General features: G+C 45.8%; 1 long non-coding RNA gene across 1 annotated transcript in view; it reads right to left on the bottom strand.

The window, feature by feature from the left end:
- Positions 1 to 21,414, bottom strand: part of LOC142818470 (uncharacterized) — a 73,250-nt gene extending 51,836 nt beyond the window's left edge. The window contains exons 1-2 of the long non-coding RNA XR_012895947.1: positions 20,630 to 21,414; positions 20,244 to 20,381 (exon numbers count right to left, since the gene is read on the bottom strand). This is a non-coding gene — a long non-coding RNA (uncharacterized LOC142818470). The remainder of the gene's footprint in view (positions 1 to 20,243; positions 20,382 to 20,629) is intronic.
- Positions 21,415 to 26,721: the final 5,307 nt, after the last annotated feature.

Below are 26,721 nucleotides of genomic sequence, written 5' to 3'. Positions count from 1 at the left end.
AGAGATTTGTTTGCTGTTTGTACTTTCTCCAGACTCTATCACTGCAGACGGGGGTGGGTCAAAACTAGTAGCTGACAGACAATGTCATTTTTAAAAAGTGGAGTGTTTGAGAGGGACAATATACTGCTTCTCTGTTCTCATCTACTTAGCAGAGAAAAGGGACAGAAAATGCTCATTATGACCCAAATAATCCAAGCAACTGAGATAAGCAATCCAGTGCTTCAGAACAGACTTTATTACTGCAAACTTGCCACAATTCAATGCTGATGTGTCCTGATCTAAAAAAGAGTCCACATTATTGACAAGAAAGTTTTTATAGCTTTTCTTAAAAGCCGTCTTAAAGCTCCACAGGGAAATTGCCAAATATGTTCTATGTTACCTTAAAAAGAAACTTTTATGATCAAATAAAGCAGTCACTGAACCTAAAACTGATGCTGGGATGAGACTCAGATAAGGCCTACGCTGAAGTAAAAGGTCAGGTCTACACTACAGAGCAGTATCAGCCTATGGTATGCAACTCCTGCTACGTGAATAAAGTAACTGGAGTCAGTGTACTGTAGGTTGAATTATCTTAGGGTCTCCATTGGAGGGTGGGGCAGGAAATGAGAGGAACTCTCCCATTGACTTCCCCTATTCTTCTTGTTCAGGTGAAGTACCAGAGTTGACAAGAGAACAATTGGCAGTTGATTTAGCAGGTCTTCACTAGAGCCACTAAATCAACCCCAGGAAGATCGATTGCCTCAGTGCTGATCCCCCAGTAAATGTAGACCTACCTGAAGATTTGGAGCTGGGTCAGGTCAATTGACTCATGCCCCCAGAAGTGGGGGGGGGCTGGGGATGGGATGCTCTGATTGCAGGGCTATAAAACTGCAAGTGTAGACATTCTTAAGCCCCCTTGTGTGTCATTCCATAGTAACTATATCTCCCACACATACTTTCTGGCCCATAAAAGAATCACTTAATGAAGTCATTAGAGTAGTCATCATCTAAAGAGAATTCTGGGTCTGCTTCTCCAGTGTGTTTCTCCAATTTTAGCTCCATGTCATTTCACTGAAGTAAAGCTGGCGTAATGCAACGGTGAATCAAATCCAAATTTGACAACTGTTCTTATTAATGTGAGTGGAAAACCTTTAATGAACAAAGTGATTTGTGTGGGAGAGATGTGGTTCCTATGAGAAGATTCAAAATGGAAAAGTGTTAAGGTTATTAATTATTTATAAAAATTAATGTTGGGCCTAACCCATGAAGCTCAGATCAGAACTTCCCCAATGACTGGAATGCTAGGATTCCATTTTTCAGTTTAAGCCTTCTTTACGTATAATTAACAAAAACTGATTCAAAGGAGCAGTGGTCTCAAGTTACAGTGGGGGAGATTTAGGTTGGATATTAGGTAAAACTATTTCCCTAGGAGGGGGGTGAAGCACTGGGATGGGTTCCCTAGGGAGGAGGTGAAATCTCCATCCCTAGAGGTTTTTAAATCCCAGCTTGACAAAGCCCTGGCTGGGTTGATTTAGTTGGGGTTGGTTCCGCTTTGGGCAATTGACTGGACTCGATGATTCCTGAGGTCTCTTCCAGCCCTGGGATTCTGTGATTCTATGATTCTATACAAAGCTCAGCCGTGGAAAAATATATACAAAACCAAATACAGCCATTGGCTTCACTGGACCAAATGCTGTTCTCAGCTACACCAGTATGAATTTGGAAATTAATCCAATGAAGGCAGTGTGGATCTTCCAGATTTTCAGTGAGGTAAGTAAGAGCAAAATATGACTCATTGTCTATTTGAAATTTTTTTATATCTCAGTAAATGTATTTTGATATCTCAGTGTCTGTGAATCTGTAACGCCGAAATGCTGGCTGTTCCCTCTGGGGGGCGCTGTTGTCTGAAATGCTGGCTGTTCCCTCTGGGGGGCGCTGTTGTCTGAAATGCTGGCTGTTCCCTCTGGGGGGCGCTGTTGTCTGAAATGCTGGCTGTTCCCTCTGGGCGGCGCTGTTGTCTGAAATGCTGGCTGTTCCCTCTGGGGGGCGCTGTTGTCTGAAATGCTGGCTGTTCCCTCTGGGGGGCGCTGTTGTCTGAAATGCTGGCTGTTCCCTCTGGGCAGCCCGTGCTGCATGGGGAGCGTGGAGCCCAAACAGTCGCTTGCGCCGCTTGCTCCCACGTGGCGGCCTGACTGAGCAGCGCAGAAGTCAGCCGAGTGCCACGGTGGGAGGCGAAGGTGGGTGGGGCGGTGATGTGCGGCTTGACAGCGGCTCCAGGCCCCACCCCTAGCCGTGAACATCACTGCCCCGCCCCCCCTTCACCTCCCGCCGTGGCGCTCGGCTGACTTCTGCGCTGCTCAGCCAGGCCGCCGCGTGGGGTTTGGGTTCCGCGCCCCCCCATGCAGCACGGGGAGTGCGGAGTCCAAACGGGCCATTTGGGCTCCGCCATCCCCTGAGTGAGAGGCAGAAGGGGGAGGAGAAGAGAAAGAGAGAGGCAGGAGGCAGAGGAGAGCTGAGAGAGAGAGAGAGAGAGAGAGAGAGAGAGGGAGGCAGTAGGAGGAAAAGGAGAGAGCGAGAGACCGGAGGCTCAGGAGAAAAGACTGACATGGAGGAGAGACCTGAAAAGCCCTTCTTATGACAGGCTAATTGACTAGTCATATATATAGTAGCCCAATATCTGTGTGTCTGTAACACCAAAATGCTGGCTGTTCCCTCTGGGGGGCGCTGTTGTCTGAAATGCTGGCTGTTCCCTCTGGGCGGCACTGTTGTCTGAAATGCTGGCTGTTCCCTCTGGGCGGCGCTGTTGCTGAAATGCTGGCTGTTCCCTCTGGGGGGCGCCGTTGTCTGAAATGCTGGCTGTTCCCTCTGGGGGGCGCTGTTGTCTGAAATGCTGGCTGTTCCCTCTGGGCGGCGCTGTTGCTGAAATGCTGGCTGTTCCCTCTGGGGGGCGCTGTTGCTGAAATGCTGGCTGTTCCCTCTGGGGGGCGCTGTTGCTGAAATGCTGGCTGTTCCCTCTGGGGGGCGCTGTTGTCTGAAATGCTGGCTGTTCCCTCTGGGCGGCGCTGTTGTCTGAAATGCTGGCTGTTCCCTCTGGGGGGCGCTGTTGCTGAAATGCTGGCTGTTCCCTCTGGGGGGGCGCTGTTGCCTGAAATGCTGGCTGTTCCCTCTGGGGGGCGCTGTTGCTGAAATGCTGGCTGTTCCCTCTGGGGGGCGCTGTTGTCTGAAATGCTGGCTGTTCCCTCTGGGGGGCGCTGTTGTCTGAAATGCTGGCTGTTCCCTCTGGGGGGCGCTGTTGCTGAAATGCTGGCTGTTCCCTCTGAGCGGCCCGTGCTGCATGGGGAATGTGGGGCCCAAACAGCTGCTTGCTCCCCCGTGGTGGCCCAGCTGAGTGGCGCAGAAGTCAGCCAAGCGCCATGGCGGGAGGTGAAGGGGGGGCGGGGCGGTGATGTGCGGCATGACAGCGGCTTCAGGCCCCGACCCCTGGCCATTAATGTCACTGCCCTGCCCCCCTTTGCCTCTCGCTGTGGTGCTCGGCTGACTGCTGCGCTGCTCAGCCAGGCCGCCGCGTGGGGTTTGGGTTCCGCACCCCCCCATGCAGCACGGGGAGTGCGGAGTCCAAACGGCCATTTGAGCTCTGTGGTCCCCCGAGTGAGAGGCAGGAGGGGGAGGAGAGCTGAGAGAAACGGGGGGGGAGGCAGTAGGAGAAGGAGAGAGAGAGAAAGGGAGACAGAGACGGCGCGAGAGACCGGAGGCTCAGAAGAGAAAACCAACGTGGAGGAGAGACCTGAAAATCCCGTCTTATGACGGGCTAATTGGCTAGTATATATAGAATGAACAACAATATTAACTAAAGAATCCCAACAATCCCAGAATAATAAACCTTCCAATAAAGGCCTACACAAATGGCTCCCAAAAATATTTCAAAGATACCTGGACAATTTGACTGCCTAGAACAGTGGTGTGCAACCTTTTTTCATTAGCGACCCCCACGGGGGCTGCTGAATTTCGGTGGAGAAAAAAAAAGGAAGCAGCCCCTTTAATTGTCAGGCCGCAGCTGCTCTCCTGCCACCCCTCCCACCCCTGTCACACGTACGTCGGACACTGAGCCAAGGAACCAGGAAAAGTGACCAGCCGGATCCAAGTGCTGTGACCGCCCAGGAAGGCAGCCGCAACCCCCAAGGGGGTCATGACCCATGGGTTGCACACCGCTGGCCTAGGGGAAGACAGAAAGAAAATAAGCATGGTGACCTTCGTTGTATTCCAGAACAATAGATAAGCTTTCTAAGTTGGGAAGCTGCTCAGATACTAGCACTGCCGAAGGCGGTACAAGTGATATCAGGCGAAGAATTGCTCAAAAATAAGTGTCCTCACAAGTCTTTAGCTCCATTGATGATGATAACCAGAAGGCTGCATGCGTGTGTACTCACTGATGTGGACCATGTCGACTTGTGCACTTAGTCTCCACAGCAGACCCCAAGAAAGCCCCCAAAGACAACAAACCAGATAAAGATTGAAGATGTCCAACCAGGTTTATTCTTAAGTGAAGTACAGTTATAGTTGTCAGTAGACTCTACTGAAACACTACGCATATGTACCCAGCAACAATGGAATGACTCAGTCAGTGGGAAATTTCTACTGCTCTCTAGGTCACACAAAGACTTGTTCCCCCAAGACACCACTTTATATACAGGTACATCAAATTATACATCACCACCCTCTGATGCTGTATTAGGTTGCCACCCTCTGATGCTGTCAGGTTACCACCCTCTGACGCTGCTTAGATACCATCCATCTTCCCGTACCTTGTGGTTTGATTAGATCATTTCTATCCATCATGCTGTCATTTTAGACCCTTTCCTGAACCTGGGTCTGTATCTATGAGGAGTGGGCACCAAGGTTTCTCCATGAGCTAGTGGTATTGTGTGCGTTCCACTTATGACCAGAACCAATTCATGTTCTGCAGTCGGTACCTAGCACCAGTTATTGGTCTGCACCTGGACCTATTACCAATTAGTGTTTTACACTCTCAGCCCTGTTTGTGCCAAGTTCTATGAGCAGGGGCCTGCTTCTTGCTCACAGCTTGGCTTTGCTTTATGTTAGTCATTTTTTGTCCATTATTAACCAGGCCTCAGGCCTTGGACCAGGCTTATGCTACATGGGCTTATGTTTCAGGCCTTCATCTTACTGCAATAAGAAATTTTATTAACAACATTTTCTCATGCAAAGGAACAGAAACATTCAGAGCTATTTGCATCACTGCCCACAGTTCTTCAGTCAGACCTGAATGATTCTAACCAGAGTAAGTGGGTAGAAAATTAGCTGTGCAGTTCAAATAATTGTGAAAGGGGCTGATCTGAAACCCCCTAGTGTTAAATATTGCCAAATGGAAAGAGGCAGAGTTAGATTTAATGTAGATAACAGTAATCCAAACACAAATGCTGCAGAGAGAAATACAGTTAGTTTATTCTGAAGTCTAACTAAATTATATATTGGTACATATTTTTATAAACTACATTGAAAGAAATGTTCTGTCCGCTAGTACTAGCATTGGCATCTGAATGCATAACAATGCTCTCTCCTAATGTACGCTTAAGAGTGCAGGAAATTAACTCTCAGAATATGCTCAGCCTCAGAAAGGTTTCACAACATAATCAGAGCAATTCAACACGTTCTAAATGCATTTAACTAAAGAGGTCATATTCTAGTCCCTGACAAAACTCATGCTGACACAGTACTCTTGCAGTGTCTCAATAACTAATAATTCAATCAGCAGCAAATCCAAATGCAAATTTAATCACATTGTAATTGAGCTCTATGGACTGTCTTCTCACTAAAGTTATACCCAAACCTCAGAAAAACTAACGCAGTTAAAAATGCAACAGAACATACTAAGGAGGTACTTCCTTCCAAGTAAGGCCTAATTCATGTGCATGTTACCCCCAAGGAATTTAACACGTTTCACATGTGCACCATCGAACACTCGGATTATTGTATTTCAATGGTCACATTTCATGCCATGATGATGTGTTTTGACTGTGCCCCATCGAGCAAATGGCAGGTGCCAGTCTAACACAAACATAGTGATAGCACACAAGTAGCAATGTCATCTAGTATATATTTTAGGGAGTTTGTACGTCTGTCTGTCTGTGTGTCTGTCCATCTGTCTGGGAGTACATTTGTTCAATAACTCCTCCTAAATTGGAAGAGTGAGGACCATTAAATTTGATCCGCAGCCCCCACTGCCCCAAGCACCCTCGGGACACTGTGCCATGCAGCTCCTGTTTCTCTTTCCAGATGTTCATTAAGGAATCAGCATGAACTGTCCCTGCCAGTATAAAAATACATAGTGCTGAATGCCAACAGTAGAAAAAAAATACACGTAGCAAATGTAAACATTGACCCTCTAGAAAACAGATCACAACTCTTTCCAACATCTGTATTTCGAAATGCGTATTTTAATAGCTGATGAGATGAGGGACATCCTGTCTTGTCCCTCAAACCAGCTATATTATAGAAGAAATAATGTCACTGGTATAAGGAGATCTAATCCAACTGCGAAAAGTATGGTCAAATGCACATATGTTCAGCCTGGCTGAAAAGGGGTGTGGTGGGGAGAAAGGGCAGATCCTCAACTATTGAAATCAATGGGAATTTTACTTTTTTGCTCCAATGAGATTACTAAACATTTAATTATTATTGTGGTTTAGGTTTCAAGAGTGTCTAAGACGGTGGCCCTGTCATGCTAGACATTGTACAGATACAGAGGACCCTTTCCACATCTATGGAGAAGGAAGCTGAAGCTAGGGAGGTGCTAGGCCTGTTGAATCAATTCTATCAATGCGTGGCAAGCTTATAAAAAGCACATGGAGCCTTCTTCTTCCATACTCTGCGTTTATGGAAAACATGACATGAAAAGCAGCATATGCATTCACACACACACACACACACACACACAAACACATCCTGCAGATATTTTTATGGTTACCATTCTGTGGTAGCTCAAGAGAATCTAATGGCCAGTTCGACTGAGCATGAATGAGAAGCTAGATTCTGCCGGTCAGGATCCAATGCTTTGATGCCTTGCAGAACTGACCCCAGAGGACCATAGCAAAAGCACCCCTTTTTAATACTTGTAAGTTCCTATTTGAGTCTATATGTTTTGCAATGTCGTGCCAGCATTAGTCTTTAAGTAGTGTTGGAGTTTTCCACAGTTATCCTTTAATGGCTATTGTTAGGCTACCAATAATTATCTCTAGTTTGTCATCTCACTCTTGGAGGTGTCTACCTGTCTTCAGGGTTCATCAGTTCCGCTAATTTGTTTCTAGCATGAGGCACAAAGGATGCTTCCTGTTTGTTTTCAAGTTTCTAACTTCTTCTTGAGCATCTGGGCATTTGTGATGGCTTTCACACTTATCCTTAACTATAGACTCATCCTCCACTCACTCCAAACCATTTTATAGAGCATTTCAGACAAGATTGCATTTTAGAAATGATTAGATAGTTACTAAAGAAAGAACAAAATATCTTTACACAGCTTAGTTTGCAATGCAACTAAGAGGCACAATTTAATGTGTAAAGCTAACAAGCAGCAAAACCTTATAGTAAACATTGTAATTAGGGTTGCCAGATGGTTTCAACAAAAATACCAGACACACTTGACATGACATCCCAATCTACATTACATCTTATTTAGAAAATACTGGACATTCATATTTTCTCATTTATATTTTCTCAATTTGTTTCCCGAACAGAAAGCTCAAATACGGGACTGTTCAGTTCAAAACCGGACACCTGGCAACCCTAATTGTAATAAAACTATGTTCTAAGATAAAGAAATGTCCTTCCTGCTAATCATGAAGGGCGGCTGGCAGAGTGAAACAAGCATACAGAACTTGTAAGCAAATCAGTATATAGGACTTATTACCATAATTATACTTATATTCTTATACCAACATTAAAATACAACATTTTGGCTACACATGATGCCAATTACCTCTACCTGTTCCTCATGGATCCAAGAAGAAACTGGCCAAGCTAGTATTTTATAAGGCCACCTATCACTGAGATGCAAGTGCCTTCCATGTGAAATTAACAACCAAAACCGCCACTACTGTGACAGCAATGCAATATTACGTATGACAGCAGTTCCCTTGGTGTAATCAGTGTACATGGAATGTTAGAAAATCAGTAAATTGCATCTATATAATTAGCACCCTTGACTTGAGGACACCCAATTATTTCCAGGCTCTACCAAAATAAAATGCATTGGTTTGCATATATACAGATTATTCATCAATGCCCAAAACTGTACTTCAGATCTAGGAAATACTGTCTTTACAATAGCTTACAGCACAGCCTTCGTCACCTAATACTCTAGGCTGAGTACAATCCTGCTGTTCATTCAGAATCGCTCAATGAAAGCTATGATAAAGCAGCCAACAGCAGTCTTCACAGTTCTCTCCTCTCTAATTCCTTTTAATGCACACAGGGGCTTAATGCTTTCAGCATGTCCCTCGGCATGGGATTGCTTTCCACAGGTTCCGCTGTACAAACATTATCATCACTAGCATATGGGGTAACAGTGCCCTGAAGCATTTAGAATCAACTGGATAACCATTAACTCCCAGAAACTTTCCAGTGAACAGTCAGTGCCAGCATGATGAATTGGAGTATATAATATTCCTTTTTCTTTGAGCCTCTTAAAGCTGTAAGAATCTTACTGGAGCCTTTGCACTCTCCACTATTGAATTGGCACTTGCATTTACCTAATCTAATTTATTCATAAACTATCCCACGACATTTCTCCTCAAGTTGCTGCTAACCTATCCCCTGGTGTCTACAAGTGAGTCAACTATTGCTATGTGAGTCCACAATGGCGTTTCCTTCCTCAGATAAGGAGGCTTTGTTGTTATTCCTATGACAGTCGTATCCAGGAAGCGTTGTCCTCGGTGCTGTATAAATACAAACTCAAAAGCTGGTCCCTGGCCCAAGGAACTAAAACTTTAAATATCAGACAAGAGTCAACCGCTGGAGATAGACATCTGGGGGGGGGATTTAAGTAAACAATGAGACGATGCAGGGAACCATTGCAGGCTGCAGTCTCTGCACACGAGCTGTCTAACGGTTGACAAGTTGTTTGTGGGCCTCACAGACAAGGTGAGCTTTGAGGAGATGTATGAATTAAGCTAATAATGTGGCTTAGCAGATGTTACTTGGGCGCTTATGTTGAAAAGAACTCTTTGTGCAGTAAGAGTGAGAGGCCCACATCTGTTTACCTGCCTCTCTATTCCCCATTGACCTCTATTTCCTTAGCCAGAAAGGGAAATTCCAACAGCTCAGAAACACATGCTAATTAAGAGGAGCTCAAGCCACAAATCGTGATCCTGAATTCAAACATTCCAAAATGGGAGGGACCGGTGGGGGGTGGGGAAAGACAGGAACCAAGGCTTTGGTAGTGCCCACTATAAAGACAGGTGCCAATTGCAAAACTGAAATCCCAAGATTTGGATTTAGTGCAGCCATGACGTTTGGGTACCACTAGCTCAGTGCTCTGGTTTGAGTTCATTGTCATCCAGATCACGGTCTCTGACCCAACCAGAAGCAATATGGGGTGATTCCTGAGCCTGAAATGTCTAAAGCCTTGAGAAGAACGGACCAAGCAAGCAGAAAGTCTGGAGAGAAAAAAAAACTTGAATCCCCCAAAGGCAGGGCTTCAAATCCCACAGTATCAAAGAGAAACAGAGATACAGAACCATATTCCTCCAACAGCTGATTGAGTGACAGATTGTGTGTTATCCAAAATAAGAAACTATCATCTGCCAAATAAGTACCTTCACTAGCTGAGACTGGTTGTTGCAGGTAAGGTATTGTAAGATAAGTTTAATTGAAGAAGTGGTCCAAAATTAAATTTCTCTAGCAACCAAATAAAAAAAATTGTCCAAGACACTACTGTGACGTAGTGGGGGGTAACTTGCTGGCTGTATCATGGCCCAGCAAGACAGAGGATGAGTCATTATGCAAAGAGGGTCTCTCAACCTGTCTGACCAGCTACCCCCCAAGGAGAGAAACAAAGGAAGGTGGAATGCTGCCCCTGGCTGGGGGCATGGCTGGAAGAGAGTTAGTTAGTCTCTGTCTGGGATCATGGAGGAAGCAGCCTAAGCAACAGGCTGGGGTTTAGGAGCTCAGACCCCCCCCCATATCAAGGGGGGCTGAGGCATCCTAGGCCTGCCCTGTAACCAGATTACATCTGTGCTGTGCTCTATCCTGGAAAGGCAATAAACTCCCTCTATTCTACTGGCTGGTGGAGTCTGTTCGTGCTATTACGGGGGTGCAGGAGACGAGAAAACCCCAATGCGCCGTCACAGCTACTCACATCAGATACAAGACAGAAGCCTCCAAATGCTGAATTCTTGACAATACTGGGGCTATCTAATGCTACTGTTAAGCTGATGTTCCTAAAACAAAGCCTGTGAATGATCCACTGTAGAATAGGAATTAAATAGCATAAGTAGCATGCATATATTTTAGCTCTAATCTTGTTATCTAGGCTTAATAATGAATTGGACTACAAGATCTGCAGTCTTAAAGGGCCTGTCGTTTTGGTTTTTTCCTCCAGTGGTGGGAATGTCTCCCAGTTGCTATGGCAAGAATACCTAAGGCTGAAATCTAGCTGGACATCGGAAGAGGTCTGATGGAATGGGTCTCTTTAAGAGACATCTAGAAGTCAACTCCAGCTCTGTCAGACCATGAGCCTACACAGTCGGTAAGACCTCTGCTCATAACACTTGGTCTAGCCCATGTGTAGGTGGCTCCAGGGAAAGTCAATGTGTGCCGAAAGAGTTTGATAAGTCCACAGCATAAAAAGCGTTGGCACCAGAAAAATGTCATTTCTGTGTCTCGTGTATTTGCTCTTTCCCCTCCTTTCTGCTGTCTAGTGTGGAAGGGCCAGCCTGGAGCTGGAAAGGAAGCAGACAGCAGGGAGCGGTGGCTGTCAGGAGATAACGAAAGAGTTACAGATACTCAGAGACCATTTTTAAGATATCCCCATTTGTGCTATTGTCTGGCTATTATTCCTTCCAGCCATTCCCCTTTTCTCAGAAGCCAGGCCTACTTTCCCTATTGCGGGCATAGCAAACAATCCAACCTGCTTACCAGCATTATACCCACTAAGTCAGCTTGTGCTAAGTTGTGCTACGGGGTCCCGCTGCACCAGGGAGAGCTCGGACAGGCATCTGTGCTTGCCTGCTACATGAGCCCATGCAAGGGGGGGAAGCACTGACTCTGCTTCTTCCTTGGCCCCATTTGGGGTGATTTTCATCCCTGAAGGCACCAGCAAAGAGCAGTCCCCATGCACTGGGGGATGGCTATTATGATTGCTATTATATCGGGCTGTAGGATGAGGAATGGGGGAAATCCCTTGCATCTTCTCCCTGCTCTCATGCATCCACACTAGATGCCATCCGCTGCCATAGCAGACCTACCATTCTTCCCCATGCCAAATTCTGCATGTGCATACAAGCTCCCATTGAAATCTCTGGGAGCCCATAGAAGGGCAGAACTTTGTAACCATATAGTTCATAGCTTTGTACGTGGTATTAGAGAAACCTGAAATTCACAGTTACTCCTGTCTTTGGTCCGTGATCGGAACGCCTACTGAGAAGCAATGGGCATGTTGCACCTGGACTGACCTGCCAAACATTGAAAAAGGACATTTCATAAAGGCTAAACCATGGCAATCTTTGCACAACACTGTCTGGCGCATCAGGTACAGCTGCGTGATCAGAATCACTGGGATAATTTCTGCTTCTTCCAGAAGTGGCCAGATAGCAAACACTCAAGAATTTACAAAGAAGTGGTGAGATGAAAAATCTGGTTATTCTGACTGTTAGCTAGCCTCGCTGACTCCAGGGATAACCAGGAGATTTCTCAGACAATCAGGACTAAATTGCCTGCATCACCTCAATCTAGAAATATAAGGGATTAATGATATTTCTTTCACTCTTTCTTTCCCTCTGTCTTCCTCGGTAAGTGGAGACAATTCACTGGTATTTAAAAATTAATCAATTTCCTCCTAACAGGCTGCCCTGCTTGCTTTCTAAAGTGCTTTGTGGGGGCAAAAGCTAGCTAAATCAGATACAGTTACTGTTATTTGATAGAATTTTTATGTCACAAAACTCTGTGATCTCGTGCAATATTATAAGTGGAGACATCTTACAAATTACCCCAGATAATCTGAAACTTCTTCAGTATCTCCATACAGTTGCAAAGCTGTCTGCCTTTCCAGCCCATTAATATCTTCTCACAAACTTCTGTGTGCCACTAGCCTTTAATGCTTTTTAGAAGCAAAAGTGAGGCATCAACGCTCTTTTCAGGGCCATATTTCTGAAATCCCAGTCTTCAATTGTACCTGCTTACAATCACACGCGCCCATTTTCCGCCTGCCTCTGTGCACTTAATTTCAGGGCATGTTTTTTGGAGATTCACTTTTTACACTTTTTCTGTACATACATTGAGGGGTAAGGGTTCAAACTGTATATATGTGATCTGGTTGGGTGGCTACTTACCTCATTTGCACAGCCAAAACAAGACCCAATCCTGTAAAGTGATCAAGCCTTGATTCACCAACATACATAAGCATGTGTCTCACTTTAATGTTAGTTTTACTCGTGTGCTTAAAGGCAGGCATATGCCTACGTACCTTGCTAAACTGGGCTGAATAATGGGGCAGTCGACAAAGGGCTTTGATGTCGACTGCGGAGCATCCAGACTAGTGCGCTGAGCGGACAAACAGCTGATCAGCTGTTTGTCGGCTCAGTGCGGCAGCCATTTAAATGTAAATGAAGCCGCGATTATTTAAATCGCTGCTTCATTTCCCTTTGCCTACAACCCTCATCTACATTGCTCCGTTGATGGAGCCATGTAGTCTAGACACAGCCTAAGTGTGTCCAGTAAGCATTCCAACTCCCTGCAGTAAACATCCCACCCCACACAAATCTTGTTTATTCTTTCCTTTTCCATATGGGACTTTCCAAATCCTTCTCTGCCTGGGTATTAAAGATCCCATCAGGTCTGTACAAAGAAGTGTGTTTGCCCTAGCGTTCTCCTCAAACAAAGTTTCCCCTGGTCCAGCTATGGTAAAATGTAGTTTCTGCGTCTTCTTTGAGGAGGGTCCCTCTGGATGTTCCATGCTAGGTGTTTTGGCGTCTTACACTTATAGCCGGAGCTTTTCAGCAGCAGTGGTGGTAGTGCATGAACCGTTCACCCCAGTGCACCATCAACCATCCCTCAGTTCCTTCTCTACTGCCTTAGGCTTGGCACATCAGCAGCTCTGTGAACTTCACTCCCTGATAATCTCTTTTCCATTTTATCCTATCACAGATTTTTTTCCCCTCTGCTCCTATCTTTAAAAAAAATAAACATTTATTTTGAACCCTGACACCCACCGGGCATCTCTACTGGAGCAGGACTCCTTAGAACATGGCAGACTCCCTGGAATACAAATGCAGCGCTATTTGCAGATTGTCTATCCCGATCTCAGACAGCCACTCTCAATGTATCCGCCGTCTTGGCAAGGCGCACATACTGCAAAAGTGTGCACACTGCAAGGAATTGTCCGCTGGGTCCCTTAAAGCCAGAGACCTGCAACTGAAGTGGCTCCTAATGGAGAAATCCCTCAGGCCATCTTCAGACCCAGAGTCGAGGTCTCCACCATGAGAAACGTCTCCAGCAGCGGTTTCAGACCTGGGACGTCATCTGCCACCTGTGAAACCTCCTTCCTAAGCCATCTACAAAGCATAAGCTCCCAACTTCACCTCAGAAAGAACTTTCAAAGAAGAAACAGAAAAAAATCAGCCCCAGAACCAACGGCAAACTCCACCTCAGACCAAACGGCAACGGGAAACCTGGTTTGCAGATGTCCCAAGGGGCAAAGACATAGGAATGACCAGATCCTAGCTCCAGAGCACAAGCTAAGAAACAATCATCCAGCTTGGCACCCTTGGCACTAAAGAAGTTGGGACTAGCTTCCTCCATGGCAGCATCACCAACCACCAGCATGCAAATGCACGCTCTTTCTGCACCGCCAGAGCACACAGCCATGCACAGGCTGGCACCGAACCTTACGGTACCACCACCGCTTACAACCACATCCATTCCATCCCAATAGTGGCAACTTTCTGCAGGGATGCTCCCACTGGTACCAATGCCCTCCACTTGGCCATAGTGGGAACCCAAGGCACAATACTGAGTCCAGCCCCTGGTCATTCCCAAACCCATACCTCCTCCCACCACTCAACCACCCTCGTGGACTTCTCCTGCTCAACTGGAACAAGAGGATCTGGATGAGCCAGATGATGCACTGAGGAGGAGAACATGCTGCCCAGACATACAATATCCTCCACCCCAGATGCAACTATAATGACCCCATCACCAACGATACGGGACAACTTTAAATCATTTCAGGACCTTTTCATGAGGGCAACAGATTCCCTGGATATTTCATTGGCAGAGTTACCGGAGTCCCCAACACAAATTAACCGATATACTTCATACCTCCTCGTCAAATAAAATGGCTCTGCCAATCAATGCATACAGCATGGATCCACTAAGGTTGTATGGCAACCCCCCTCATGATCCCACCATTCTCCAAGCAGGCTGACAAGAAATATTATGTCACCACCAAAAGGAGCAGAATTTCTTTTCACCCACCCAGCCCCGAACTCTCTCATAGTTGAGGCAGTACACTACATAGGCAAACACAATTTAAGTCCACCCATGTGACAAACACTGGAAGCATCTGGACATCTTTGGAAGAAAGTCATATTCATCAGCTTCCCTCCAGCTCCATGTGGCAAATTATTCTGCACTTTTAGCAAAAACAGGTGCAACAGCTTTGACGATATGCAAACCTTTATTGACCAGCTCCCAGAGGTTGCACAGGAGCAATATAAGACAAGCATCGCTAAAGGCTCCCTTATAGCAACAACCATGCTGCAGGCCTCCCTAGAACTGACAGATACAGCTGCTCAGTTCTCGGCCACAGTCATCATGATGCCTTGCTCTTCTTGCCTCTGTCTTTCTGGCTTCCTAAAAAGGTGCAAAATATAGTTGAGGACCTCCCCTTTGAGGGACAAAAACTATTTGCAGAATTCACCAATGCATTGCTCCCTACACTCAAGAATTCTCACGTCAAGTTAGAAAGCCTGGGCATGTGGGTACCACAACCAATGAAAAAGCAGGGATGTTATTATACTCAGCGCTTCCAGCCTACTCCTTATCCACACCCTCAAAAAGCATATGATCAACATAGGGGACAAAGACAGCCACATCAATGCCAGGCCCTGGAACCGATGTCTTCATCCCAGCCCTGTACTTCAAGACCATCATCCTGAAGTTTTGGCCAAGGGTTCGATACCTCATCCACCAATTCAAGGCTGCCAATCCCACCATCTATCAATCTGCTGACCATTAACATATTACCCCACCCAGCACAACATCACTTCAAAAAATGAGATTTCTTCACCCTCAAGTCACAGTTTTCCAACTCAGAGCATGGCTCCTTGGGGGCTAGGAGAATTAGAATTGCGATGTTCTGAGGAAGTCAAAACAATCCTCGCTAATAGAGGCAAACCCAGCACCCGTAAAACATACAACCAGAAATGTCACTGCTTCCATAACAGGTGTATAATCCAGGCTCTCTCATCTCACCCAGACCCATTACCTTGAGTTTTGGATTATATTCTGAACCTCACACAACAAGGACTTGGTAATAGTTCCATAACAGTACACCTAGCAGCTATCTCCATGAGGCCCCATAAAATGAAAAGATACACCACATTAGCACAACCAACTACCAAGCATTTACAGAAAGCACTGAATAACACTTTCACACCATTAAAAAAACCCACCCTGATGTGAGACCTTAATACGGTACTTCACAGGCTGACGGGCAAACCATTCGAGCCTCTAGCCATGTGCTCCCTATTAGACCTCTCAATGAAAGTGATCTTTTTCATTGCAAGCCAGAAAAGGAGGAGAACTAGCCACCCTCATGGCAGACATCCCCTACATGATACTTCAGAAAGATAAAGCCATGCTAGGGCTCACCCCGAATTCCTCCCAAAAGTAATCTCATCTTTTTCACTTGAATCAACCCATTTACTTTCCTGTATTCTTCCTGAACCTCCACACACACACCAGGTGGGAGATTCCCCACTCCCTGCAGGTACAACAAGCTCTTGCCTTTTACCTAGAGAGAACAAAGACATTGAGGAAATCCCCACATCTATTTCTCTCTATTACTGAGCAATCCAAAGGTGGAACAATATCAAAACAGATACTTTCCAAATGCATCTCTCAATGCATACAGCTATGCTATATCCCTATGCCTGTCTACACACACTACACCAGAGCCGTTTCCACCTCATGGACTTTTCTCAATAACATTCCCTTCACAGTCATTTGCAGAGTGAAGACATCAATCCATACATTCACCAAACCTTACACAATAGCTCAACATCCCTTCACAGACACACACTTTGGACAGTCCATATCAACAATAGTGTACAGACAGATTATGAAACCCCTCCTTCCATAGCAACACACTGCTCCATACTCACCTAGGCTATGTCTAGACAGCAAGCCTCTTTCGAAAAAGGCTTTTTTGAAAGATACGTTGGAAAAAGCCTCTTTTGAAAAAGAGCGTCTAGACTGCAACCAGTACTTTCAAAAAAGCAAGCCGCTTTTTCGAAAGAGAGCACCTTGGCAGCCTGGATGGTCTCTTTAGAAAAAGCACAGTTTGCATTACATAGCGCCTTTTTTCAAAAGAGCACTTTTGAAAAAAGGCATTATTCCTCATAAAATGAGATTTTCCATGGTCAAAAAACTGCCGGGTTCTTTCGATTGAACGTGGCAGCAGTCTAGACTCAGGGGAAGTTTTTTTAAAAAAAGGCCACTTTTTCCGAAAAAACCCTGTAGTCTAGACACACCCAGAGTGTGAAAACCCACAGGGACACTAGAAGAAGAAGGAGGAGGAGGAGGAGGAGGAGGAGGAGGAGAAGAAGAAGAAGAAGAAGAAGAAATAATTAATAATGGTTATTCACCTTGTGCAGTAACTGAGTTTCTTCGAAATGGTTGTCCCTGTGGGTGATCCACCACCCACACTTCCTCTCCTCTAGTTTGGACCAACACGACAGTCCCAAGGTAAAGAAGGAACTGGGGGACTGTCAAGGATGCGCAGCAGTTAACCATTCACAGACACAAAATGCGTACTGCATATATGCTGCCACCTGGCCTACTGCTCCTGAAAATTTCCAATTATAGGCGCAAGCTGTCAAAACAGATAGCGTAGAGCATCCACAGGGACAACCATCTTGTGACATAGTGGGCGGGAACTTGCTGGTTTCTATGGGTCTGTGGTAACCCCACTGGCTGCTGCTGGTACCACAGCCCAGAAAGACAGGGATGGGTCATTATGCAAAGGGATCTCTCAACCAGTCCGACCAGCTAACCCCCATGGAGAGGAACAAAGGAATCATAGAATCATAGGACTGGAAGGGACCTCGAGAGGTCATCGAGTCCAGCCCCCGCCCTCAAGGCAGGACCAAGCTCTGTCTACACCATCCCTGACAGATGTCTATCTAACCTGTTCTTAAATATCTCCAGAGAGGGAGATTCCACCACCTCCCTTGGCAATTTATTCCAATATTTGACCACCCTGACAGTTAGGAATTTTTTCCTAATGTCCAATCTAAATCTCCCCTGCTGCACTTTAAGCCCATTACTCCTTGTCCTGTCCTCAGAAACCAAGAGGAACAAATTTTCGCCTTCCTCCTTGTGACACCCTTTTAGATATTTGAAAACCGCTATCATGTCCCCCCTTAATCTTCTTTTTTCCAAACTAAACAAGCCCAGTTCATGAAGCCTGGCTTCATAGGTCATGTTCTCTAGACCTTTAATCATTCTTGTCGCTCTTCTCTGCACCTTTTCCAATTTCTCCACATCTTTCTTGAAATGTGGCGCCCAGAACTGGACACAGTACTCCAGCTGAGGCCTAACTAGTGCAGAGTAGAGCGGCAGAATGACTTCACGAGTTTTGCTTACAACACACCTGTTGATACAACCTAGAATCATATTTGCTTTTTTTGCAACAGCATCACACTGTTGACTCATATTCAACTTGTGGTCCACTATGACCCCTAGATCCTTTTCCGCCATGCTCCTTCCTAGACAGTCGCTTCCCATCTTGTATGTATGGAACTGATTGGTCCTTCCTAAGTGGTGAATGCTGCCCTGGCTGGGGGGCAGGGCTGGAGAAGAGTGAGTTTAGTTTCTGTCTGGAAAGCAGGGGAGAAGAAGCTGGGGAGGGGGGCTGGGACTCCCCCTTCTTAAGGGGGGGGCACTGAGGCCTCTTAGCCCCAGTTTCTGTAACCAGATTACATCTGTGCTGTGCTATATCCTGGAGAAGCAATAAACTGCCTCCATTCTACTGGCTGGGGGAGTCTGTTCATGCCATTTGGGGGTGCAGGAGGCGGGGGAACCCCAACACGTCATCATACATCTCAAACAACCTGTTACTGCACAAGGTGAGTAACCCTCTGTGTCCTCTCACATCTGAAATGTTTAAGGGGAGAGGGGAGTTCCTTAAGGCCTGATCCTTCAAAGCTGTTTCAGCCAAATTTCCCAATGAAAGCTATGCCTGAGTTAGGAATGTAGGATCGGGTCCTTCATCGCAGAAATGCACCCCCCCCCCCCAAAAAAGGCTTCCAGAAATGTGCTCAAAGGACCTTCTCTGTGCCCTCAACTCCCATGGAAATCAATGGTGAGCCATGCTTTGAAAACTGTCAGTGCAGTTGTGAAAAAAGGCATTTTCAGAGTGTTAGGCAATTGCAGTTCTACGGCACCAACATGATTGCGTTTTATTCTGGGGACTTCAGTGTCCATAATATTGATACCATCAGCATTAAGAGCCTAACTGTTCACAACTAAAATACAGGTAGGTATATTTTATTTTAATTCACATTTAGCAGTTACATGCTGATTATAAGGCATTATCTCTGAAAAAAGGAAAATCTAGCTAAATATTCCTGCAGTTCTACTTTTGTATTTATTTTTCTTCTCCCCTCTGGAGTAAACTAACAAGATTGTATTCCGTTCAGAAGGTAAATTGGTGTACTAATAAGATTAGCCAAAAAGCTATTGTTCTTCATTAGCAGTCTCTGGTGGCCAAATCAGTCATTTTGCAGCTACAGAAAGCTGGTGCCTGAATACTAATGGGAAAATTGGCAAGTAAATAAACTGGAGTAATTCTTACCATTTCCTAGCTATCTAGAATCTTTTCTTGGGACACTTTGATAGATCAGTGTGTTGCCCTTCTACATGTGTTTTATTCCAGGACCCTAAGATAAAGCTTGAAAAATGCTTATTCTCTATACGCTTACATATTGTCTACACATATATCTTCCCATAGGATGGTACACAGAAATGGTGAACTCCTGGCCCATTTCAAGTCAAACAGCAAAAGTCATGTGAATTGAATGGAGCCAGGATTTCATGCAAAGTATTTTGAACCTCATTTAAACATGCAAGAATGAATTTTAGGAAAGAGAAAGCAAACACTGTGATATTGTAGATACTGGACCTCAAAATAGAATGTGGGGAGGTGAACGAAAGGTAATAAATGTCACCTGCTATTCCCTGTAATGCTAATGGCCACCCCTCCAGGTCCATGGCTAAGGGGGGGCCACAATTCCTCACTGCAATCGTCTAGGAACTGATCTACAAAAGGGGAATTAGTTGTCTCGACTGGGTTGGGATTTAGTCATTAAGGTTCTCAGGCAGGGCAGACTATTAACCCTCCCCACACAACTTCCCCGCAACAGAGCCACTTGAACAACAGCCAGGGACTCATAGTGTCCAGAGGGACAGGGTAACTCCCAATCTGCTCTCACAGTCGGAGAGACACAGTTCAGTTGCAATCCGGGTTTCCTGGCTGCTAAGCCGGACTGGGATGACTATCACAGCAGTCCAGCCGCTCAGGTAATGGTTGGTATGGCACAGTGCAGGCCTCCTGTCCTATGGAGGGGGAGTAATGCTGCGCCAGGGTTCGGGTGGCAAGGGGGAATGTGGGCCCACCCAGCTCTGCCACATCCCAACCCAGGGCCCTATCTGTGGCAAGGCTGTTCACTACTGAGTCAGCATCACACTGACCTGGACTCAGGCGCACTAGCTAACCGACAGTCACTTCCATCACTCCCCCTCTGGTGTACCTGAACCTATGGGTATTGTTCCAGCTCCTCCGGGTACGTCGCCAAGGACATCGACAGCAGCTCTACAGCGTTGGTGCTTTCCAGCAGCTCAGGCTGGTCTCTGAGGTAACAGCGGCTCTCCCTGGAGCTTGCCTCCAGCTGTAACATAGAAGTGTCTCCTGCCTCCAGCAGCTTCCCCGCAACTGAGCAGTGAGGCTAGCCTTTTATGCTTACCCTTCCTATCCCACCCTTCCACAGATAGTGGGCGTGGGCGGGGACATCCAGGTTCCACCCACCAGGCAGCTTGGGGCATCTCCCCAGCATCCCCAGCTAGGAGGACCACGTCTCCTCACCACACTCCCAAACTTACGAAAGTGGGCAGTCGTTTTTAAAAAATTTTAACTTACTCTATATTTATTATCCCTTTGAAGAGCCAGATCCTTCATCACACACATCAGATTCTGGAAGAGGCCTGGAGAATTCTAGAACTTTCCTCTGTGACTCGGCCATCAGGGCCACTTGCCTTTCTACCAGGCCGGCCCCAGACATGCGGTTGTATCTCATCAGCCCAGTATTGCTCCATTGAGGGGCTCAAGAGCAGAAGGTCACACTTCCTTGCGGGAGACAAGGCAGCCTGGGTGAACTTCCCCACAATGCACAAGGCCTTGCTAAGGGCTTCCATGGGGTGCAGGAAGTTGTGTGGGCCCTCCGCCCTGGCATACATGTCATCTAGCAAGCATTAGAGGAGCCAACAAAGGCAGCTGACATTTTCTCTGAGTGCTGGTAGCAACCTGGGTTTTGTCACAGGAGATGTAATTATTTTAAGGGTAATTCTACCATCCAGTCAAATACTTAAGTAAATGGTCCGAAAAGGGGGCATGAAAGGGTTAAAACAGCATTAGGGGCCAATCCAGAAAGCTTTATTCACATTAGTAAGTCCTCACCTACCCAAACAGGGCCTTCTGAAATCAATGCGGCTAATTCCATACATCAGAGTTGTGTGGTGGGGCTTTTTAGTTCCAATGCACTGTGAGTTCAGTGTCAAATATGCCCCTTGCTGCATCACCAGGTCACTGCTCAGAGGATGTTGTGCCAATACTGTAAAAGAGGAAATGAGATGACTTAGGTAATAATAGGTCTGTCTATCTGACATTGATCCTGGACGAGATAATGGAGCACCTGATCTAGGACTTGATTAATGAAGAATTACAGGAGGGTAATATAATAAATGCCAATCAATATGAGTTTATGGAAAATAGATCTTGTCAAGCTAACTTGATATATTTTTATGAGATTACAGGTTTAGTTGAGAAAGGTAATAGTGTTGATATAATGTACTTAGTCTTTTGTAAGGCATCTGATTTGGTAACACATAACATTTTGATTTAAAATAGAGAGATCAAATTAATATGACACACACTAAATGGATTAAAACCTGGCTAATTGGAAGGTCTCAAAATGTAATTGTAAATGGGCAATTGTGAAACAGATATGTTTCTAGTGGAGCCCTGATATTTAACATTTGTATCAGTGACCTGGAAGAAACCATAAAATCATCAATAAAGGTTGCAGATGACACAAAAACTGCTGGAGTGGTAAGTAATGAAGAGGATATGTAATTGAAACAGAGCAATATGGATCATTTGGCAGGCTAGGTTCAAGCAAACAATACACACTTTTTATGGCTTACATGGAAGTGTACACATCTAGCAGCAAAGATTGTAGGCTATACTTATATGACGAGGGGCTTCAAGGGAAGATGTGTATCTGAAAAAAATGTGCGTGGGCAGGTGGGCGTGGTGGATAGTTAACCAAACGTGAGCTCCCCTTGCGTGGCCAAAGAACTGCTGAAATTTGTGGATGCATAAACAGAGGAATCTCAGGTCGGAGCAGAGAGGTTATTATACCTCTGGATTTGGCAGTGGGGTGACCTCTGATGGAATAGTCTGTTCAGTCCTTGACTGCACAATTGAAATATGCTAATAAATTGCAGAGGATTCAGAGAGGAGCCATGAGGATGATTTATAGGATTGGAAAACCTGCCTTTCAGTGATAGGCTCGAGGAGCTCAATCTATTTGTTTTACCAAAGAGAAGGTGAACAGTGACTTGATTTCATACTCTTCCCTCTACTTAAGGAACAAATTTTTAGCAATGGGCTCTAGCAGAGAAAGATATAACACAATGCAATGGCTGGGAAGTGAATCGCAACAAATTCAGACTGGAAATAAGGTGTACATGTTTATCAGTGAGAGTGATTAACCTCTGGAACAATTTACCAGGGTCATGGTGGAGTCTCTGTCATTGACCATTTTTAAATTGGTTGTTTTTACACTCTAGGACAGTGGTTCTTCACCTTTTTGGCATTACTACCCCATAAGCTTGATCAATAAACCAAAATTACCCTTCCTCCTTTTTTAAATGGCAATGGACAAAAAGAAAATGATAATTAATCATTTTAATGTATTTTGTTTTCTCATATATTATGTTGAACAAAATTGAACACCTATTGTATTTTAAAAGCATTCCCCCCTGAAATATGCCAAATTACCCCTTGTTAACAACTGCTGCTCTAGGATTCATTTTGAGGAAGTTTTATGGTAGGGTTAGAAAAAAAAGAAAAGAAAGATAGAAAAGGTAAGGAAAAAAAGAAAAAAGGTAGAAAAGGTAGGAGCAGATTGTGTAGCCCACAAAGCTGGCCTGCTTGCTTGGTTATTATATCTTTTTTATGGGTTTGCTGTTTGTTTTATTATAATAGATTTATGGATTTGTACTAGAGTATTTTGGCAGTAATGCAAGGAACCTACAGGCCACATCCCGTAAAATGAGCTAGAGCAAGATAGCATATTTACATTTGTGACCTTTGGCACAGATTAGCCACTGACCAATTAACATCCATTAACACATACACCACAGAGAATGTGGAAGTAGCCACTGTCAAACCAGTTCTGGCCAGAAATAATAGACGTCAGAATGAGTTAATTATCATTAATCCATACAAACATGCCAACCTATAGTGTAAGTCCACCCTGATATTATAGGGATGAGAAATTTATGTTTGGATATAGAAGGTGGGCACAGAATGCTCAGGATCTCTAAGAGGAGCAAATCTCCTTGTTTAGTTGGATTTAGTCAGGTTCTTAATTATGTTTCTCCTAGTCTTCCTATAGCTTTCTAGCTCCCTTACTGCTCCTAAATTCTTCAGCTCCCACACTAGCATTAATGAACCTGGATCCTGGGATTCTGCAGCATTCCAGAGGTGAGGCTGGTCAGGTTATCAAGGAAGTGTGTGAATATGTTAATCTAGGAAGCTTGATAGTAAATAATCTCTCATGTACTAGGGGTATTGTTTCCTTTGTGATTCTGATTTATGACTTTTCCCATCTGATTACTACAGGCAGTCCCCGGGTTACGTCAGTCCGACTTAAGTCGGACCCCTAGTTACGAACCGGGGGGGGGGGCGCCTCCCCCACTGTCGCCACCTCCGGCGGCGCGGGGGGCACTTCCCCCCAGCAGATCAGGGAGACGTGGAGCTAGCGCCCCCCCCCCCAGCAGACCAGGGAGACATGGAGGGGCTTTTCTCACCGCGGAGGACGCGGGAGGAGGGACTGCCGAGACGCGCCGCGGTCCCGCCGCTCGCTCTGCCTCGGGCTTCCTGTAGTCAGCCGCTGGTCAGTTTCAGCAGCGGCTGACTTGGGGACACCTGGGGCAGAGCAGCTGGGGTGCTGCCCGGTTGGTCCAGTAGCGCCGAGGAGCCGCGCTGCGGGACCAACCCAGCAGCACCCCACCTGCTCTGCCCCAGGTGTGTCCGATTCAGCCGCTGCTGGTCAGTTTCAACAGCGGCTGAATCTGGACGCCAGTTCCGACTTACATACAAATTCAACTTAAGAACAAACCTACAGTCCCTATCTTGTACGTAACCCGGGGACTGCCTGTATTCCATTAATCCAGAGGTGAGAGTAACTTAAATTTCTTACGGGTACTGTTGTATTGCACACCCCTTCCTGGGAAGAGGTTTGGGGGTGTTGCAATATCACAGTACCTCTAAAAAATTTAAGTGTGGGGTGAAGTGAGGGTGGCTCAGAGCAGGGGGAGTGATAAAGAGCTTGAGGAAGGAAGGAATTCCCAAACGCATCTTCCTGGGTTCTCCCAGGGGCACACATGGCTCCACATCCCTCGTTCCCAAGCACTTCTCCCTGTCGCAATGGAGCGGCTCTGCATTCCCCCAGCTGCGGGAACAGGGGAGTCACAGAGTGGAGAGCCGCTTCCTTTTCTGTACCCTGGGTGTAGCAGAAGTTCAATGTTTTTAAAAACCTGAAACTGCTTTGAGATTGACTAATGAGAAGATACAAACCATTATTACCATCCAGGTTTTAAGAAGTTTCAGAAAGAATTCAGACCTGATGGATGGTGGCTAATTGGCTACCTTCCCCTTTCCTCATTCTGTGGTCCAAGAGTTGCAGTTTCTGACAGGTGAGACATGTTGAAACCCTGGATCCTGCAAATTGTTCTTCATGGACTCAGGGGGTTCTCTCTAAGGAAACATCATGCAGAATCAGAGCCTAACATAACCCAGTGGTGAGTGCTGTAGAAAGTCCAAAGAGGAATAGAATCAGGTTTCCCTTGATACATTTCGTGGAGGTTATAAGTCTGAGAGCTCTCTAGTGGTCCATAGAGTCTTCTAGGAAGAATCAGGTACATAAGACTGGATTATTTTTTTAAAAAAAATATGAAGATAAAATACCTGTCTCCTCCTCTTCTTTGACTCCTTCATTGGTTGGCAGGATATGGTGTAGCCAAGGATTGCACTGAACACAAGCAAGGACTCCTTGCTGTAATTTTAATGAATAAATGGAATGTTGTTGAGAAGAATTAAGCACTAACCCATGGGCTTTGTTTTTACACCTGACCTTGTCAGCCCAAGAACTTGTTGGTGCTCCATGTGGATACTGGGGCCTGAGAGAGAAAGGCTTGTCCAGTGACTCACTAACCGGGCAGGTAGGCATCCTGGGTTCAAGTCTCTGGTCTGTCACAGGTGTCCTGTGAGAGCTTTTGTGCCTCCATTCCCCATCTGTAAAATGGGAGTAATGCTTCCTTGCCTCCCCAGGCTAAGGACCAATTCCACAAGCCAAATACACAGAGAAGGACTGGAACTCCACTTCATTCTCAAGTTTAACTCTCATGCAAATGGTCTAAATCGCAATATCGGATGGCTCGCACATTTTCAACCCACCAAACAATGAAGGTGCCAGTGGTTCTTGATGTCTGTGTAGAAAGAATCTGCTGTTAGTACTCCTCCTTTCCCAGTGCAAACTACTAATGGTTCTTATCAGCCTCTTGTAACTATTTAGACTTTAAGGTGCTACTAGACTCTTTGTTGTTTTTTAAGTTTTTTCTGCTGCAGACTTGTTTGGCTAGCCCTTTGAAACTTATCTACTCAATGTCCTCCTTCTTCTCCCCCTCCATTCTCCCCCCCCCCCCTTCCCTTATTTATTCCTGGCTCTGGACTTCCAACACTCTGGTCATCTGAAGAAATGGGCTGTGCCCACAAAAGCTCGTGATCCCATCTACATGTTTTGTTAGTCTATAAAGTGCTACTAGGCTGACTCTTTGCTGTTTTTTAAGTTTTTCCTGTTACAGACTAACTCAGCTACCCCTCTGAACCTTTTTTTTTTCCAGAAGGGGCTCTGATACTGTACACCCTTGATTACCCAAATAGCAGGCAGGATATAGATTCTCTTTGGATAATCAGGAGGGCAGGAGCTATTCATTCAGCAGTGGGGTGGTCTTCCCTGCAAATAAGGGGTTGTTCCTCCTCCTCCTTCTCCTCACACTCCTGGCTAGCTGAGGGGGGGGGGGGGGGAATCTCTGTTTCCCTCGCTCACTCCTGTGGCTGCACCAGCAGAGGGCTCCCTGTGCTGCCTTTCTCCTTCATGTCACGCTCCTGGCTGGAGGGCTCAGCTCCATTATCTGAGTTCCTGCCTTGTGCCCCAGCAAGAAGCCCAGAGGAGATGAGGAAGGGATTCAAATAATGAGGTGGTTTGGATATGAGGGGTTTGGGTCAAGAGAACAACTTTAAGGGGGAAGCTCAGGACTCTTCCCACCCTCAAGCATTGTGGACCCTGTACTGGCACTCCATCCCCCTCCCCCACCATAGGACTGGCACACATAAACTCTATTAGCCTGGTCCCCCCCAGGCTCTGTGGTGAGAGGGGAATGTGGGGAGTGTCTTTCTGCTTCTCAGTCGGGGGCCACATCAGTGAGGATTTTTGTTTGTTTGTTTGTTTTTGTTTTTGTTTTTTGCTTCTCACTTGAGTGCGGCCTGCAAATGAGTTTTCTGTGGGTCGGCAGCCCCCAACCCAAAAAAGGCTCTTGGCCCTGCCTAAGATAAACGCCCCATTGCAGCGTTGGAGCCTGGCTTCTGAAAATGAAGCTGTGGATGAATTTTTCCCTGTCTCTTCTCCTCGACCTGAAAACCATTATGGGAGCGTGGGAGTATTC

Source organism: Pelodiscus sinensis, chromosome 15 (genome assembly GCF_049634645.1).
Source record: "Pelodiscus sinensis isolate JC-2024 chromosome 15, ASM4963464v1, whole genome shotgun sequence".
Taxonomy (NCBI): domain Eukaryota; kingdom Metazoa; phylum Chordata; order Testudines; family Trionychidae; genus Pelodiscus; species Pelodiscus sinensis.
Note: the sequence above shows the minus strand (reverse complement) of the source record. Positions and strands in the feature narration are given on the sequence as shown.